This window comes from Patella vulgata, chromosome 6 (assembly GCF_932274485.2).
Source record: "Patella vulgata chromosome 6, xgPatVulg1.2, whole genome shotgun sequence".
Taxonomy (NCBI): Eukaryota; Metazoa; Mollusca; class Gastropoda; family Patellidae; genus Patella; species Patella vulgata.
The window spans coordinates 31,361,048-31,379,373 of record NC_065884.2 but is presented as its reverse complement, the minus strand read 5'-3'; the positions used below and the strand labels follow the sequence as shown (position 1 = coordinate 31,379,373).

Sequence of the window (18,326 nt, the reverse complement as noted above, 5' to 3'; positions counted from 1 at the left end):
TACATCGACAATCAGTAAATCACATGCCAGGTAATATAAATCACAAATGAATTAACGTAGCCTTCATTTTTTTTTTTTTTTTTTGTCTCCCGCCTTTCAAAAAACGCAGGTAACTATTTAAATGGGTTCATTTGTCTGTCTGTCCGTCCATTTGTCTGTCTGTCTGTCACACTTTTTGGAAAATATAAACTCCTTCTAATTGAGCTAGAATGTTCAATCTTGGTGTAGGTGTTTATACGGTCAATGCCTTGATGGAGTTCAAAGATGAGCATTTTCTGCTAAGCGTAAGCAGAGATAATCAATTTGATTGGTTGATGCTTTGGGGCACGATAACTATAGTTCAAATATTCACAGTCTACTTGTAAAAGCAGAATGGAAAGAGAGAGAGAAATGGGGTTTAATGTCCACTCAACACAGACTAGGTCATTTCGGGACTAATATATGGTTTTAATTTTATTTCAATAATTCGCTTGCACGTAGGAGTCTTTAGCAGTGGGAGGAAACCGGAGGAACCAGAGAAAACCCACGGGGTTGGACAGGCAACCATACTCCTTGTCACTTACAACCGGGGATTCGAAACCACTCCAGTTGACTCAATGACAGGCCTCATGATACAGCGCGTGCGTGCTAACCATTCGTCCATCCAACTCCCTAAAAGCAGAATGGACAAGACCGAAGAAATGATCGAAAGGAATGTGATTCTTCTCTGTAAAATTTCATGCACTGATATTAGCCTCTTTCTCGTTGTTTTATGTACAAATACAGTGCCAAGATCTCGTCTGTGTCTGATTCCACCTGAGCCATGATAGCAAATGACAAGATTTATCTCTCACATCTGGAAAAAGACAAGCCGTCGACGGTTTTCCATGTTTGGGTTCGCGCCCTATTTTAACAGTGAAACTGCTCAAAAGTCGCGTTCGGGTTCGCGATGGACGCGTTCGAGTTCACACTCTGTATAAACAGGGCTTTACCATAAAAACACAATATATGGTGGTTTAATCCTGTGATGCTGAACTTGACAAATATATGCATAATGCATGATGAAACTTACAATGTACGTTTATTACCGAAAGATCTCCGTTCCTTTTGATATTGGCGTATATAGGACGGTCACTTCCTGGATTATGGCCCCTGATTTTAGGAACCGTGGACCCAGTAGAAGTTTTTATTTGATTGTAAAAAAACATTCAATTATAGCAGGTCAAATTTTTTTATCTCAAATTGACGAGACTTGAAATATAGGTCTATCTCCCAAAGATCTCAGTTTCTTTTGAAATTGGCATGTATTGGACCGAAACGTCATGGATTATGACCTCTGGTTGTACGAAAAATGACATTTTTAGCTTATGGACACTCTAGAGGTCACAATTTTCATCCAATTTTTATGAAACTTGAAATATAGGTCTATCTCCCAAACATCTCGGTTCCTTTTGATATTGGCATGTATCGGACCTTTCGCATATTCGCACATATCTGATTGTAACTTTCTGGATTATAGCCCCTGATTGTACGAAAAATCGCGTTTTTAACTTGTGGTCCCTCTAGAGGTTACAATTTTTATCCGATTTAAAAGGCATTCGAATATATCACCGTTACACCATAATTACGGTTGAGTTCACATTTCCTGAAAATGAGACCGAACGGCCTGACAAAATGGCCGCTCCCCTAAAAGCATATAATATTCAGTTTAGATCTAAATATTAAGGCCACCTGCAAATTCGCCAATGTCACGAGATGTAAACTGGGCTAGCGCAAACCCTAACCAAAGATCTAGCCCTTACCCTAACTCACCTTGCATGGCAACCGCGTATTTCAACTGGCCATAGCAGTGAATCATTTGATGGATAAGGGGCACAAGGAAAGAGTATAAGTCTCACTTCTACCCACTTCTATGTTAAATTGAAGCCTTTTTGTTTTTAATAGAATAGTTACTTGCGTGCAACAACCTGGAGAAAGGGGTACTTGCGGCCAAAAGTATCAAGCAACTAACCTGATTATCATTTTATCACTCTCTATCAGATAGAATCAAGATTATCTTGTCCCAAAGCATCAACTCATGAAATTGATTAGCTCTGCTCAGCTTCAGCTCAAAATGTTAATCATTGAACTCAGTCAAAACATTCACCTAATGAACATTGTTACATCAATTTAAACATTCTACCTCAATTAAAAGCAGAGTTGTTATGTTCCAAAGTCTTGAACAATCAAATTGCTTATCGCTCCTTAGCCTAAGCAAAAAATTCTCACCATTAAACTTAGTCAAGGTAATGATATAATGAATCTATATTCGGAGTTTCATCACTTTCACTTCATTATAACCAAAGTTATTTTGCCCCAAAGCATCAACCAATCAAATTGCGTATCTCTGCTTATCCTAAGCAGAAAATTCTCATCTTCGACCTCCATTAAGGCATTCACCTAATAAACACCTATGCAAAGTTTGAACATTCTAGCTCAATTAGATTGAGAGTTATTGTGTTCCAAAGTCTCAACCAATCAAATTGCTTATCGCTCTGCTTACCCTCAGCAGAAAATGTTCATTATCGAACTTAGTCAAGTTATTGATGTAATAAAACTATACACCAAGTGTCCTCACTCTCACTTAATTAGAACTAATTAAAGTTATCGTGTCCCAAAGCATCAACCAATCAAATTGCTTATCTCTGCTTACCCTAAGCAGAAAATTCTCATCTTCGAATTGCATCAAGACATTCACCTAATAAACACCTATAGTCTGCCGGATTTAGATTATTTCCTGGAAAAAAGTCACATCAAAGCAAATTTGGTCTCAAATGAAAGGTGGGGTCCGTAGGTACTCCAGAAAAAAATGACCCATCATGATCGCTTGGGGAAAATTTTTGGGGTGGGGTCAAAGATCAAGGTCTACCAATCAGAAAACAGCGGTCAATATCTCAAAAACTATCAATGTTAGACCCTATAAATGTATTAATATTATCAAGATATAGGAACTCTATATTAATTTTATCAAGATATAGGAACTCTATATTAATTTTATCAAGATATAGGAACTCTATATCGTGGAGTCGAATAAAGTAGTCTGTACTAATGGACTTAAATGCCAGTGCCCATAGAAAAAAATTACCAATGTCGACGACGAAATGTTTAACTCAATTCTATTTTATTTTGAACAAAATTTAAGGTAGCATTATGAAAGATTATAGTAAGGGAGCTAGGAAAGATATTTGTGGGGGTTTTGGACACATGCTCCTTACTTCGGAGGTCTAGGGTCGTTTGAATTCACCAATGTAATATTCTCCACATCTACAGTTAATTTGGTAGACACAGCCTTTCGGGAAGGTAGGCTTTGTAAGGTTTGACTTTACATTAGCATTTGCTAACTCCTTATTTGTTGTGCCTTTGGGGAATGTGGTTTCTATGCCTGCTTCTGTTTTAAATAACCTTCTAAATTGGTTTGGGGTGTATGACTTTTTGGGTTTATCAAGGTTTGATAGGTTGGATAATGTGGGTTGGTGAACTTGTTTACCATATGTTCTAAGTAGTTGTTGTCTTCGATGAAGACGTCTTTTAGGTGTTGTATTACAGCTGCAGGTTGAGGGGTCACAAATGGTGTTGGCTCTTTTAGTAAACGTGGTGATAATGCCTGCTTTTTATGCATTTGGGTGATTAGATTTGTAGTAGATATATTGGTCGATGTGTGTTGGTTTTCTGTACACAGAGGTGGTGGTGACATTGGAGTTATCTCTTCTTACCATTACATTAAGAAATGGGAGGCTGCTGTTGGTTTCATTCTCCATTGTGAACTTCATTCTTGAATGTTGGTTGTTCAAGTGATTCAGGGGGATGACAGTATCATCTTCTTTTTGTAACATGACAAAGGTGTTATCCATCTTTCTGAACCAGAAAATAGGTAGAAAAGGAGCGCTTATAGTGCCTTCTTATGGTGACATGTAAATTTCGGAAAACAGCGGGGATAAAGGATTTCCCATTGGTAAACCATGGATCTGTTCATAATAGTTTTTTCCCCATGTGAAATATATGGATTCTAGGCATTGCTTGATCAAAGGAATAATGGCAAATGGTATCAACTTGTAGTGATGTATCCAGTGGTGTAGAAAGTTGTCGAATACGTGTTTCAAGAACTCTGAAATCAAGGCTTCTTCTCTTGGCACATTAGTGAGTAGTTTGACAACACCGTACAAGGACAATTCATTGGATGTCAGGAGCTTTTAGGGTCAACAACTAAATCAGCCCCCTTCTCCAAGAGCCGAGCTATATAAAACCTGTATTAACCTGTAGACTAATAGTGAACTTAAAAAGGGGCTAAATCGCTAATATTTGGGACCTAGAAATTGAACCAAATGGGTCAAAACACATATAATAATGTAATCTGATTGTATATAAACTGATTTACATTCTCTTGTTTCCGTTTTGACAAATCAGTTATGTCCAGCTAAATACGACATGTGTCTCAACCCTATAGCAATTTCTAGCGTCTGGTTATTCCAGTCTATTGAGCAGGCTCTCCAGTTGAATATGTCTAGCCTCGTTCTTTCTGGTCACTTGTTGCAAATCACGCTAAAACGCACTATGGTACACGATTCGTGTACCAATGGTAAAATGTTTATTTTGTCTAAAATAACATCAATGTTGATTTCAATTGACAAATAATTTGTATTTTCAACGTGTAAGACTTTGGATGATACTGAGTTAGAGACTTAGCTGCTTTAATATTGAACGCGGAAGTTGAATTAACCCATCTCTGATGGAGCTAAAGGGGACGTTTTTAAGGGGTGAAGAATGGGTCGGGGATCTACGTAAATTGAGGTAAGTTTACATAGGCAGGAAGGATGATATTTGTAGGCTGAAGTTGACTTAAATCATCAGTTTTGGCCATTTCACCCTGCCAACCATCCCGAGATAGAAGGGGATTTCGCGTTCTTAAGTTAGTGTTATGTTCTAGTGAACCAATAGTGAAACTTTTAACGAAAAAATTAATGTTGCACACGAATTTCGAATTAACTTATCTCTAAGTGGGGGGGGGGGGAGAATGGGGTGTTCTTAAAGGAGGAAGGAAGGGTCGTGGGTCTTCTTAAAAGGGACTATCCCGATTTAAACAGAGTCTCAAAAATAAAATTCTGAGTATGTATGAAATTTAAGCGGAAAAATACAGAGGAATGGTATATTTGCCTTGTCTCAAAATTTCAACTCAAAATATTGAGTCGTTTGGACGTGAACGTCAAAACTGCTTATCCGGACACGTAACCCTTTTAAGATTTCAGGTAAATTTTTTCGTTCGGTGACCTGATAATCGATACCCGTTTCTTTAGAGGTCTATACAATGAATGACCCGGTCGACTTATGCACAAAAGTTGATTGTTGTACAAAAAGTCGAATTAAACTTGAAATTTCGACATTTTGTCAGACCCCCCCACCCTCATTGGAAGGGGACCCGCAACTTAAGAATCAAGGTTCAGAGTATCGGGCACCGCTGTCAACTCATCTAACATAGTAGAAATTTTGATAATTTTTGAGATATTGACTTGGTTATTTTTCTGATTGGTCGACCTTGACCTTTGACCTCGCCCCAAAAAGTTTTCCCAAGCGATCAAGATGGGTCATTTTTTTCTGGAGTACCTACGAACCCCACCTTTCATTTGAGACCAAGTTTGCTTTGATGGGACTTTTTTTTCCAGAAAACCACATAAATCTGTGTTTATCCGGCAGACTACTATGCCAAGTTTGAACATTCTAGCTTAATAAGAATGTTTAATAAGAATGAGAGTTATTGTGTTTCAAAGTCTCGACCGATCAAATTGCTTATCACTCTGCTTACCCTGAGCAGAAAATGTTCATTAACGAACTTAGTCAAGGTATTGATGTAATGAAACTATACACCAAGTTTCATCACTCTCACTTAATTAGAACTAAGTTATTGTGTCCCAAAGCATCAACCAATCAAATTGCTTATCTCTGCTTACCCTAAGCAGAAAATGCTCATCTTCGAACTCCATCAATGCATTGACCTAATAAAAACCTACACCAAGTTTGAACATTCTAGCTCAATTAGAAAGAGAGTTACTGTGCCCAAAAAAGTGTGACGGACGGATGGACGGACAGACAAACAGACGGACGAACCCATTTTAATAGTCCCCTGCTTTCTTCGAAACGCAGGGGACAATAACAAAACACATTCTGTCTCGTTATTCGTTTTTCAAAATATTAATCCCGAATAACGAAACACTTTCTGTTTCAATAAAGAATAACGAAACTTGATTTAACTTCACACTGCCTTATTATCAGTCGAAAAATCAAAATTTAAGAAATATTGATTTTAGAAATTTTATCGGCATTTCCTTGAAATTGTTGAATTGAAACAACTGGCTGTAAAGAACAAAGGAAATAAAACTTTCTTAACAGGATTGAAGCAGTTTTGGTTTGTTTTTTAACAGGTAGGTTTTTTATATATACCCACATGGAAATGTGGACGTACATTGCCATCAAATCTGGTTAAAACACAGATCCTATTTCGTTTCGTTTTTATAGTTCAAAATTTCGTTTAACTTGTGTTTACTACACTTGGATCTGTTGTTATTCAACTTGTGTTCTGAATGGTGTCAGGGAAAAGCCAATGAAACGGTCTGTTACGGCGAGCTTTAGACGTGTCTTTCACGGAACTGTGGGTAATCCCCTAGTAACATCAATGCTGATTAATCAAATATCTGACGTCATATGGTCATAAGTCGGTCCTTTGACCCCTGACGTGACCTATCGCTATAACTTGTCAGATCTTCATGTAGTGTAGGCCATCGAAAGTATAAAAAAAACGAAATATACATCTGTATTTTAATCAGATTGATTGCCATCACCCCTGTGTGTCAGTCTGTCCGTGCGTCTGTCCGTCGTCCACAATTGCTTGTGTTGTTGTCGCTCTAGGGGCTAAAGTTAATACCCGATTGACTTTAAATTCATACAGTGTTTAAGGTCATGAGACGAAGAAGCCTATTGATTTTCAGCGTTTTCTAATAATTACTGGCAGAGTTATGGCCCTTGAACACTTCAAAAAATCTTGTGGACGCTCTAAAATAGAGGCTAAAGTTGATATCCGATTGACTTTAATTTTATACACAGTGTTTATGGTCATGAGACGAAGAAGCCTATTGATTTTCAGCGATTTCCAATAATTATGGCCCCTGATCACTTAAAAAAATCTTGTGGACGCTCTAGAGCTCAAAGTTAATATCCGATTGACTTTAAATTTATACACATTGTTAAAGGTCATGAGACGAAGAATCCTATTGATTTTCAGCAATTTCCGATAATTACTGTCAGAGTTATGACCCTTGATCACTTCAAAAAAATCTTGCGGATGCTCTAGAGCTCAAAGTTAATATCCGATTGACTTTAAATTTATACACATTGCTTAAGGTCATGAGACGAAGAATCCTATTGATTTTCAGCACTTTCCGATAATTACTGTCAGAGTTATGACCCTTGATCACTTCAAAAAATCTTGTGGACGCTCTAGAGGTCAAAGTTAATATCCGATTGACTTTAAATTTATACACATTGCTTAAGGTCATGAGACGAAAGATCCTATTGATTTTCAGCAATTTCCGATAATTACTGTCAGAGTTATGACCCTTGATCACTTCAAAAAATCTTGTGGACGCTCTAGAAGTCAAAGTTAATATCCGATTGACTTTAAATTTATACACAGTGTTTAAGGTCATTAAGCAATTTCCGATTATTACTGCCAAAGTTATGGCCCTTGATCACTTTGAAAAATCTTGTGGACACTCTAGAGGCCTAAGTAAATATCCGATTGACTTTAAATTTATACAGTGTTTAAGGTCATGAGACGAAGAAGCCTATTGATTTTCAGCGATTTCCGATAATTACTGCCAGAGTTATGGCCCTTGATCACTTTGTGACGATCTAAAGGCTAAAGTTATCATCTGATTGACTTCAAATTGATACACAGAGTTTAAGGTCTTGAGACGAACAAGTATATTGATTTTCAATGAATTTTGATAACGTGAACAGCTAAATCCATGATATTAAATGTTTCGTATACTAAACGTAGCATGGACAGAACTTCATAAAAACCAAACAAATTCTAGTTACTCTTAATCAGATTTTAGTGTATTATAAATGTTTCATTACCGAAAAAAGTAAAAATATGCGACAACTCTTGTTGACTGTCCGGACGATTTAGCTGCTATGGTAGTATGTTTCGTTGCCTGGCAACCTATCTTTTATAATTTAATTGACGATCCGCTTCCAACCTTCCTTTCTTGATCGAATTTAATAATAGTTCTTCTCTTGCTATTTAATTGATTTCTAGCTTTTATATATACTATTCAAAAAAAGTAGGGGATATTTGATTTTTAAGTGTTATTAAAGTCACCTAATGAAACTGACGAAGAAACAAATGACAAAATGAAATGAAGTTCACATTCATCGATTTATTCCAAATGATCGTTAGACTAAGTAAGGCACAGACTGACCATTATAAGGGTAAAATGATACCCGGGGTCAAACAGCAAAGTTACCACAGCATCACAACCAAGTCATTAACGGGTAAATCCTCCTCTGTTTGCCAAACAAGCATTGATCCGACGTGGCATACTCCTAATGAGACGTCTAAGGTCATTTTAGTCCAGATTGTCCCATTCCTGTTGCAACGCAGCAGCAAGTTCTTGGACATTGGCAGGACGTTGTTGACGTTGACGTAACCTCTGTCCAAGCATGTCCCAGACATGCTCGATGGGGGAGAGGTCGGGACTCAGTGCTGGCCAAGGTAATGTGGTGATGTTCTGTTGTTGGAGGTAACCTGTAACGATCCTGGCCCTGTGACATCTTGCGTTGTCATCCTGGAAGATGAAACGGCGGCCATGACGTCGTGCGAACGGCACAACATGAACTGCCAAGATGTTGTCTCGGTAGTACTGGCCTGTAACACGCCCTGCAACAACATGTAAGCCGTTCTTCCAGCAACAGTGATGCCTCCCCACACCATAACAGAACCACCCCCAAATCGATCATGTCTGATGACGTTAACGTCTTGGAAGCGCTCGTTTCGACGACGCCACACCCTCCTACGTCTGTCCAAAAAATCAACAGTGAACCTTGACTCATCTGAAAACATCACATTGCTCCAGCGTCGATTATCCCAGTGTTGACGATCCCTACACCAACGACGTCTTGTCTGAATGTGATGATCTCTCAAACAAGGAATCACGCGAGGACGTCAGGCGCGAAGGTGACCCCTATGCAGTCGATTCCGAATCGTCTGGCCACTCACTCTCACACCAGTGTCTGTTTAAAGACGAGCGCTGATCTGATTTGTTGTGATGACACGATTTCTCAAGGCCAAGGTACGGATAAATCGATCCTGGGCTTGAGTTGTCGCCCTTGGTCGACCTGAGCGTGGTCTGTCCTGTACAGATTGTGTATCACGGTATCTGGACCATAGCCTGCTTATGACAGACTGAGAAACATTCATCGTCCGCGCCACAACCGCCTGTGTTGTGCCGATCTGTAGCATGCCAAGGGCACGTAACCTTTCATTTTGGGTAATTAAACTGATGTTTCCACCCTGGAATTCAATGCCACAATGACTGTAACATTCAAAGTCAGAGTCGTGCAAATCTTGGGTTGGACCCCCATGATGATCCCAAGCATCACCTGCATTCCATGCGGTAGCTATTGGTGCGTTTGGGCGTCACATGTAACTGGAAATGTTGCTTCTGTTAGGTTCTATAGTGACTTTTTTCGTAGTCATTTGCATATTTTAGTATTATGCCCCCAAAATCAAATATCCCCTACTTTTTTTGAATAGTATATAATACGTTCGTTATTTGTTACATGTACATTTGTTGTATTGTATTAATAATGTTCGTTTATTTGTTACATGTATATTTGTTGTATGGTATTAATGTAATTTTTGTAATTGTATGCTGCTCCTCATGGGCGTTTTTATGCCATAAATTTATGTGTGGGGGGGTCTCAAAATTATGCATCTCGGTCTTAATGAATTAATGAGGTAAACAAATAATGCCAGAATAGATCCCAAATACTAGTTGGTCGCAAAATCAGTGCAGTCGGTCGTAAAATATGAGCAGTCGGTATCAAAATAAGTGCTCACTGCACACATCACTCTTCTCACTCAAAACTTTAGTATAAAATAACCTTGTCGACTTATCATGTTTGAAAAAAATGTTTTTCACCCGATGGCAAAAAAATAGTCGGTCTCAAAAAAAAGTGTTCACCGCAGTCGGTCTCAGACTAAATGAATTAATGGGGTGTTTTCTGACCATTTTCTCTCCCCAAAGTCCAGGGCATTTCAGAGACCAAGTAAGCGCCCCATTGAGGTAAAGTGCCCTCAGGCCCAGTCCTCAAAAATTAAAAGCTCAGTTACATATCGGCGCTCAATTCCATTATGCCATCATTCTTCAACTCCTTCTCTGTCTTATACTATCTCATCACTATCATATTCATAGTTACAGTGAATCGCCCAGTTAGTAGTACCACTAGTGAGTGAGTCGTGGGTCAAAAGACTGTAGAATTGTTAGTTCTACTCTCACAAAACAGGCGACATTGACAGATAGTCCTCAAGATTCTGTCCAATTTATTATCCTCTCGTTAACGAGAATTTGGATCCATTTGCATGACATTGACTAAAATTGTCAGGCCCAGTCCCAAAAATTAAAAGCTCGGTTACACATCTCAAATTTTTTCGCGCTTGCAGCGCTCAATTCCATTATAACATCATTCTTCCACTCCTCTGTTGTCTTATACTGTCTCAGCACTATCATATTCACAGTTATACTGAACTGCCTAGTTATGTTAGTAGTACCACTGGCACTGGTGTGTGGGGCGTGGGGCGTCAGACTATACTAAAGTTCTGTCAACTCTTGCAAAACAGGCGAAATTGACAGGGGGCAGATCTTGAGATTTTGTCTAATTGACTCACATTTCTGGTCCTCTCGTCCACAAGAACTTCTCCCAGCAATGACCTCAAATGCCAAGATATTGACTCAATTTTTCAAAATTTTCTCAGGTTGCTCAGTGTTATAGGCACAATGACATTTTACATAAACTTTATGTCAACTTAATTAAAACTGCTTTCCAGCGAGACAACAATCGACAACTATATAATTATACAATGCCATCTATGTTCTACTGGGACGCTTAATGTTATAGCCAGTATTTTGTTGACATTCATTGTGGGGTGGGATTGTGGCTGGGGTGGTGCCCTAGATTTGGACCCCCCCACCCCATCTAGATCCGTTACTGCACATGGCCCCTACAAAACTCGCACCTGTGGTGCTCGGTTCCTGACTACGTCACTCGTACTAGGGGTATGGGCATCAGTCGGTTGCATTTTGGCTAAACACCCCCCCCCCCCCAAACAAAATCGTTATGTACGCCCCTGCTTACTTACTTACTCTCGCACTGACAAATGAGATACAATAAATCTTCTTAAATCAGAAACATTACTGACGGTCCGCTTCCACTCTTCATCTCCTGATCAAATTCATGCACGTCAACAGGGATCAAACGTCAAAGAGTTTATGGAACTTTATAAACTTCTAACAACTTTGCTGAATACATGTACATGTACATGTGACAGTGGGATAATCGTTTGTGCAATATAAAATGTGTTATCATGTCGGTTATTAGCCTACGTGACAAATACAACCATTTTACTATCGCAGTAAGCAATGCCTTATATGGTAAGCAATGAAAATAAGTCTGGAAAGAAATGTGGACAACTGATATAGAAAGAAATCATGGATAAACTTCAGCTAACATCACAAGAAGATATTACAAATATAATATAAAATCATTCACACAACCAGCAACAACTCCAATTTTACCTACCATCGAGCTACCATCATCTCTCAACCCTCCGTGTTTCGAGATAAGAGATGGTACTATATAAATCCATTTGGATAATCATGATGCAGATCACAAGTATCACCAACGGTTCGGGGCTGTTCTTCTTTTGAATACGCACCCAGGTGATACATAATATGTAATATACACCCCCAATCCTAGCTCGTCCATATTTCATATATTTCATACATATGGACGAGCTAGGACTGGGGGTATAAAAAGCTCATTACTGGAGAAGTATTCTGGTGAAGGGGGTCACTATGTGCATTAAAAGTTCAAGTCGAAATCTGTTTCAATATTCCTTTATATAGGCCTACAGTTAAATATACATTAATAAATGACTTAAGCCTATCTCGTATCCCTGTCTGTATCTGTGTGTCCCTCTGTCTGTGTAGGGGTCTTTTAAACAAACTAATTTGCATACAGACAAAAGGACAATCATTTCAACAAATCAGATTAAACATACATTATGCAAGAGCTAAATCTGTTTATTGCAAGTCTTTATTTAGGCTTCAGATGTCACAGCAATTATAAATTAGATCTTTATTTACACAACAAGCACAAAATCAACCCTGTAGACCCACGGATGGCTTGGATTCGACTTGGATTTAAACAGAATTTCATTGATTGATTAAACATACATTATGCAAGAGCTAAATTTGATTATTGCAAGTCTTAATTTAGGCTTCAGATGTTATAGAAATTATAAATTAGATCTTTATTTAAACAACAAGCCCGAAATCAACTCTGTAGACCCACAGTTTGGATTTAAATAGGATTTCACTGATTGATTAAATCAAAAATTGCGCCCCATGCGGAAATTATTAACCGTTACGTTGACGTCATCAGTTAGATCGAGGCTAAATGATAGAGTGTACGAAGCGAGGCCGCTGTTGAGCGATGCCGCATGTAAGTCAATTTGATTGAAATTTCGATATATACAGCCTTGATATTATGTTCAGTTATGGTTAAAATGAGAGTTTGGATGTTGGTATTATACTCTCTTTTGTCACTTGCGTTTACAGAAAAATTGATAAACATCGCAGCTAACATCACCCCAGTTAAATTGCAGCCCCATTGGATCACTGTAGTGTTTCCTATTTGTCTGTTTCGAGAGTCACATAGTCACGTTACAGTACAAGAGTACACGCAGGCTAACAAGAAGTCGGCTATAATTATGCCTTATTGATTTGGTCCATTCCTTTCAAACTTTCGCTTCTTATCTGTATAATAAAAATCTTATTTTTAATTTGTAGTAAAAATAAATGTGATACGAATTGAACTGCAACACCGTCTCAAGCCATTGAAAACGTTAGGTGGGGTTAGCGCCTGTCAATCAAACGATCGGCCATGGTGAAGATATATTTGACTACCATTTCTAGGCAAATATTACAACTATGATAACTTTGTTCAGAATAAAGTAATTTGTCTGAAAAAAATATTCTTCTTTCATCGTCTACTTTTGAACTGTTATAGCAAGAATGGCCAACTCTCTATAAAAATCTCCCATAATGTATCTTTAAATTTTTAAATGGCGTCGTAAGCGGAGATTAACCGTTACGTTGACGTCATATATACTCCTGGATATTTTAGATCGAGGCTAAATGATAGAGTGTACGAAGCGAGGTCGCTGTTGAGCGAGGCGGCGCATGTCAGTCAATTTGATTGAAAGTTCGATATATACGGCCTTGATATTATGTTTAGTTGTGGTTAAAATGAGAGTTTGGATGTCGGTATTATACGCTTTTTTGTCACTTGCGTTTACAGAAAATTATGGAAATTGGTAAACATCGCAGCTAACATCACCCCAGCTGTCTGCTAGTGCTTCGGGAGTTACGTAGGCCTACCAGTTACAGTACAAGAGTACATGTAGGCCTACGCAGGCTAACAAGAAGTTGGCTATAATTATGCCTCATTGATTTGGTCCATTCCTTTCAAACTTTCGCTTATTATCTATATATTGAAAGTCTTTTTTTTAATTTGTATTAAAAATAAATGTGATATGTATTGAATTGCAACCCCGCCTCAAACCGAGTATGCTAACGGTACCACAGCCATTGAAAACGTTACTTGATAATCGAGATTATGTAGGTGGAGTTAATGCCTGTCAATCAAACGATCGGCCATTCTCGGAGATGGTGAAGAGAGAGTTGACTCCTATTTTTAGTCAAAAATTACAATGGTGAACACTTTGGTCAGAATAAAGTCATTTGACTGAAATTTTGAATATATTCTTCTTTCATCATCTATTTTTGAACTGTTATAGCAAAAATGGCCAACTCTCTATTAAAATCTCCCATAATGTATCTTTTATAAAGATAAATTTAGGGATAAAAATATATTGTAACGAATCAAATGATGTTAAATTAATATATAAATTTCATTGGGTAAAAGTTTCATTGTGATATATAATTTATAGAATCAGTAAATAAGCTTTAAGCCATAAATAAAGTAAAGACGTTGACACTTGATTGGTACTGATCTGACTGCATTGTTATTTGTATAAATCTTTATTTCAATGTTTCTCTTAAAGGACAATATTGGTGCCAGTCATTATCAAATATGTGATAGAACTGGTTAAACACTTTCCAAATATTATTTTATCACAGAGATCATTGCTACGATAGATGAGTAATCAATGTTTTTACAATAGGAAGTGACGAACGCAAAAGGAAAACACGAGTTATCCTTTTATATAACTGGCTGAAGTGACGAGTGATAACAGATACATGGGCGAATTTCTGCTCACTAATAATTCCTTCGAAGACCAAAAGTTGTTGTATGGGACTGTGAAAGGATATCTGACAATTCATTAACAAAATTGACTCTCACTAGATAAAAGAACATGAAAGAAAAATAGAAAAATTCCGTGCATTACCATGTTTTTATAAGTATAGAATGAATAAACAATGTACGGACTGTTTCTATTTTTCTAATGACATGCAATTACTTTTTTGAATTGAATGGTTAGCACGCGCGCTCTGTATCATACGAGTCTGTCATTGAGTCAACTGGTGGGGTTTCGATTCCCGGTTGAACGTGACAAGGAGTAGGGTCGCCTGTCCAACCTGGTGGGTTTTCTCAGGGTCCTCCGGTTTCCTCCCACTGCTAAAAAGACCCCTACGCGCAAGCAATTGATTGAAATAAAATTGAACCATGTGTTAGTCCTGAAATGACCTAGTTTGTGTCGAGTAGACGTTAAACCCCATCTCTCACTCTCTCTGGGTGTGGGCCGTAATTCGGAATCCTGCAATGGGGATTCCGAATTTCATCCGAAAATTTCATCGGATTCACCCGACACTGCATCGCCCGCAAATTTACTAATTATTAAGTCACTTGCACCCTGTTTGTGGGGATACGCCAGAAACGTCTGCCGATGGTTCGTAACTTAAAAAAAAAAAAATCAATTTTAAGGCCTCAGCAAAATTTGATGATAGCTCGTCTGCTGGCTGAATATGAGTGCGAGACGATTTCCTGAGGCTGGTGTTAAACATTCCTTGACATTTTTATTAACTCGTTATTTTCAGAGAACTAAATTCATTAATCAGTATGTAATGTGTCAAATGTTAAAGTTTGGAGTCAAGGTAAAATATTCCTACTTATTCAATATTCCTAACTGGTTAATCAAATGGTCAAAATTTCCTCAACTAGTCCCAGTTAAATTCTCTTGACTCTTGACGATACAATGATAATACGTTAATTAATAATATGACGATATGATAATTTCGCAGGTTGATGGTTGTAAATTACTTGCAGGTCGGGGTTTTGGCCTAAATTAATCGATTTATGAGATATATTATTTGACAGAGATTATAATCAGATATATGCCACCAAATCGCATATTTGGGGTTCAGTAAAAGGGGCCGCTCCGATACGGGAGGCCGGGCCCCAATCCGCCCCTGATTGAAATGTTTCTATGCAGCAAAAAGTAACTAGCATGTTCGATATTTTCGGCTGAATATTTTACACCGGTGATCGATTCGCCGGAAAATGTGCTCGTCTGTCCGTGTGCAGCGTATCATTTTTCTAAGCCAATCGGACGGGTAGACTATAAATCACCGGAATGCACCTAATTTACTTATAATTCACTAACATATCAGAATTTGCCCACAAGATTGTCCTATTTACTTATATTTTGCAATAATATTAATATTGAACTAGAACTGCGAAGCAGTAATGACGGGTTTCACCGGTGGCACGTTACCCTTTAACTTATGTGACTTTCGGTGCCACCTTACGGAACCGATAAACAGATTTCCACATAAACATTGCCGACGTGTTATAAAATGTACGCAGAATCAATCAAACCCGGCAATATCAATTCCATTCATACATTTGTTACCATGTGTTACATATGTCAAAAAAGTGATCCTGACAAAATTTGTCACTAACTTACCGCTAAGTTAGCTGACTTTCTAATGGGAAATTAGAATGTGAAAAAAAATCTTTAATAGTGATCCTGACAAAATTGTTATTTCTCGACAAGCTATTTTTGGACATCTATATGATCGTATTGATTCAATCTATGTGTCCATTGGAGTCAAATATCATAATCTTAAAAGAATAATAAATATAACTCACTTAAAAAAAATGTTTGTTTTGGAAGCTAAAAATACATTTTTTTCCAAAATGACATTACTTCTGTTGATAATGAAAATGTTAAATTAATTCTATGAAATCATAAATGACATAAGGCATCACATGGTGAAATTTTTTTTATGAAAATCGAATAATAATTGCCTCTTTTATAGACCAGAAACCTGGAAAAGTGACTTGTAGAAAATCGTCCATTTCTCTGCAACCGTACAAGTTAGAAACCCTTTTGTGGTATCTGTATGATCGTATGGGTTCATTCTATTTATTGATTGGAATTAAATATCATAATTTGAAAAACATTACAAATCAGACAGGTCCTACCATAATGGGAAAATCTTTTGTTTTTTTCCTGATAACTCGCTCACTCTTGTACATAATCGCGGTCACATAATATGTCCCCATGTTAAAAGTACGGTCTATTCCCAAAATTGGAGAATGTGGTCGTATATTGTCGTCGCCCTCGTCCGGCCGGCGTCCACAATTGCTTGTGGACGCTCTAGAGGCTAAAGTTTGATTGATAAAGTCAATATCCGACTGACTTTAAATTTATACACAGTGTTTAAGGTCATGAGTCGAAGAAGCTTATTGATTTTCAACGATTTCCGATTATTACTGCCAAAGTTATGGCCCTTGATCACTTTGAAAAATCTTGTGGACGCTCTAGAGGCCTAAGTTAATATCCGATTGACTTTAAATTTATACAGTGTTTGAGGTCATGAGACGAAGAAGCCTATTGATTTTCAGCGATTTCCAATAATTATGGCCCCTGATCACTTCAAAAAAATCTACTGCCAGAGTTATGGCCCTTGATCACTTTGTGACGCTCTAAAGGCTAAAGTTATCATCCGATTGACTTCAGATTGATACATAGAGTTTAAGATCTTGAGACGAACAAGTATATTGATTTTCAATGAATTTTTATGTCTTGAACAGCTAAATCCATGATATTAAATGTTTTGTATACAAAACGTTAGCAGGGGCAGAACTTTATAAAAACAAACAAATTCTAATGGTTTTCTGATAATTACTTCATGAGTTGTTGCTCTTAATCAGATTTTAGTGTATTATAAATGTTTTATTACCGAAAAAAGTAAAAATATGCAACAACTTTTGTTGACTGCCCGGACAATTTAGCTGTTGTGGGCGTATGTTTCGTTGCCTGGCAACCTATCTTTTAAAAAGTGGTTCATGTCAACAATTTGATCTTTGGTATAACACATAACAGAAGGGACTTCACCTTTTCTATGTACTATCTGTTGTACAAAAGGGTGAGTATTCAACCATCCGCTACGTTGGCTGCATGTACTGTTGTTTTGGTTTTCTGTTTTCTGAGTTGTTGCTCTTAATCAGATTTTAGTGTATTATAAATGTTTCATTACCGAATAAAGTAAAAATATGCGACAACTTTTGTTGACTGCCCGGACGATTTAGCTGTTGTGGGCGTATGTTTCGTTGCCTGGCAACCTATCTTTTAAAAAGTGGTTCATGTCAACAATTTGATCTTTGGTATAACACATAACAGAAGGGACTTCACCTTTTCTATGTACTATCTGTTGTACAAAAGGGTGAGTATTCAACATTCCATCCGCTACGTTGGCTGCATGCACTATTGTTTTGGTTTTCTGTTTTTGTCTATAAAATGCGTTTTGGATTTGTTTCATGTTTGCAGATGCATGCTGTGTTGGATTTGTATTCATGTCTATAAGCATCCCAGACAGCCACTCAGCTTTGGCCCTACTATGACCCACATCTGGCAGCATCTGGCTAGATGTGGCCCATATCCAGCCAGATGTTGCCACATGTGGGCCATAGTCTGGGTAACACTTGGCAACTATTGGCTCACTGCT

General features: G+C 37.8%; 1 protein-coding gene across 1 annotated transcript in view; it reads left to right on the top strand.

Moving 5' to 3' along the window:
- Positions 1–18,326, top strand: part of LOC126825426 (RING finger protein 141) — a 128,645-nt gene that overhangs the window by 109,112 nt on the left and 1,207 nt on the right. The window lies entirely within an intron of this gene.